Genomic DNA, 2,670 nt, shown 5'->3' on the forward strand with positions numbered 1-2,670 from the left:
TCCACGTTCTGGGGACATAATGCGTCCCGTCCACGTTCTGGGGACATAATGCGTCCCGTCCACGTTCTGAGGACATAATGCGTCCCTTCCACGTTCTGGGGACATTATGCATCCCGTCCTCGTTCTGGGGACATAATGCGTCCCGTCCACGTTCTGGGGACATTATGCATCCCGTCCTCGTTCTGGGGACATAATGCGTTCCGTCCACGTTCTGGGGACAATGCGGGACGCTACGTCCCCTCCACGTGCGCCACAGTCCGTTTAAGTTTTCAACCATTGTCCACAATCGTCCACAATCATTCACAATAGTTTACAAGCGTCCATAATCGCAGTCAATCGTACCTTCTTCCACAATTGTTTATAATCGTACATAACCGTCCATTATTATAAAAAAGGGAAAAAATTGTATCAAATAGAATACGGCATCGACATGATGGCCGCAAGTCAAGACATGACCTCCATCATGTGATGATGCCGACATGATGCCCATAACATTCTCTATCGATTAGTTCGATCGAGAAGTGAACTTTTCTGTGACCCGAATATATACTTCACTATGTCGGCATGACGACATCATGTCGTGATATCGACATAACGTTCAGTTGTCCAGAAGTCCCCATAAGAACCAATTTCCTAGGTTGGACGGAGCAGAATCGCCACGANGTTCTGGGGACATAATGCGTCCCGTACACGTTCTGGGGACATAATGCGTCCCGTTCACGTTCTGGGGACATAATGCGGGACGTCTCTATCCGTCCACAACGTGTGGACATGATGCGGAACGCGGCATACCGTCCGCATTCTGGGACATAATGCAGGATGCGAGGACGCAGCGTCCGCGGTCCACGTTTTTGGGAAATGTAGTGGGACGTCGCAACCGGTCAAATTCTGGGGAAATATATACTTTTGGACTCTGCATCCCGTCTCCATTCTGGGGACATAATGCGGGACGCCACGTCCCATCCACGTGCGCCACAGTCCACTCAAGTTCTCAACCATCGTCCACAATCTTACAATATTTTTACAATCGCCCACAATTGTTTACAAGCGTCCATAATCGCCCACAATCGCACCTTCTTCCACAATTTTGACAATATTGTTCACAATCGTCCACCGTCCTTCACCATTGTTTGCGATCGTCCATAATCCGTCCATTATTATCAAAAAGTGGCAAAAATTGTCCCAAATTAAATACGGCATTGACATGATGGCCACAAGTCAAGGCATGACCTCCATCATGATGTCGACATGATGCCCATACTTCGCACTGTCGGCATGACGACGGCATCATGTCGTGATATCGACATAACGTTCAGTTGTCCAGAAGTCCCCAAAAGAACCAATTTCCTAGGTTGGACGGAACAGAATCGCCGCGACTCCGTCCCGGAAATTCCATTCCGTCCGCAAGAACGGGAAAAATGAGGGGACGTTTGCCCTCAGATGGAACGGTATTTCGTTTAATTTTTTAAGTTAATTAAAAGAATGATATTTACTGTTTTAATGAGTCATTAATACGGGGGCGTGGTGATACAAAATTAAAACGAAAATTGAATTCTAAGAGAACTTACATAATAAGAGATATACGTTTTGATAGGAGAAATTTTTCATAGTTTTACTCATATCAAACCTTTAGTTAATAAGGAGAAAGATATTTCAATGGTTTAATTGAATTTCGCCTATAACGGAAATTCATTAAATCGATTAATTTTCGATCCCTGAATTTCAAGTTAGAAGCAAATGAATTTTTCAAGCATTTCATTCGAAATTTCGGGGGCTTAGCAGTGTAGTATAGAGCGGCCGAGAAGACTTGAATTTGGTTTAATTCAATACATTTTTATATATTTTTTATATTATTGATGTAATTCCATATGAATGATGAACAAATTTAGTACTAATCACAAATTATGAGTTTTTCTGTTAATGTGATTAACTAATAATTAGTCAACTGGCAGTATATAATAACTATTATCTAATGATAGTGAATGAGGATTATGACGAGACGAGCTGATGAATGTCAGAGATTCAGTGAATGTTGCTGAATGTGGGGAAGTGAAGCAATACGACTTTGCGTGTAGTGAAGGAAAGGGGGAGCGAGGGAAAGGGGGAATGAGGGGAAGGGTTGTGTGAGGGATAGAGGGTTGAAGGGATGCAGCCCTCGGCCTGAGGGAGGCTGCGACCCTCGGGACAAGCTACAAGATGGAGGCTGAACTTCAGGCACCAGCTCCACGCACCACGCACCACGCACCACATAGCTCCACGCACCACATAGCTCCACGCAACACATAGCTCCACGCAACACATAGCTCCACGCAACACCACCAGCACCACGCAGCCACGCAGCACCACGCACCACCAGCACAAAAGAGGGAAGACGAGTTATAAGCAATAAATTTAATGGATCCAACGGATCTATTGGAACTAATGGATCCAATGCATCTAATGGATCCAATGTATCTAATGGATCCAATGTATCTGATGGATCCAATGTTTCTAATGGATCCAATGTATCTAATGGATCCAATGGATCTAATGGATCCAATGTATCTAATGGATCCAATGTTTCTAATGGATCCAATGTATCTAATGGATCCAATGTATCTAATGGATCCAATGTATCTAATGGATCCAATGGATCTAATGGATCCAATGTATCTAATGGATCCAATGTAT

This window comes from Hyalella azteca, unplaced genomic scaffold (assembly GCF_000764305.2).
Source record: "Hyalella azteca isolate HAZT.00-mixed unplaced genomic scaffold, Hazt_2.0.2 contig1382, whole genome shotgun sequence".
NCBI classification, from domain to species: domain Eukaryota; kingdom Metazoa; phylum Arthropoda; class Malacostraca; order Amphipoda; family Hyalellidae; genus Hyalella; species Hyalella azteca.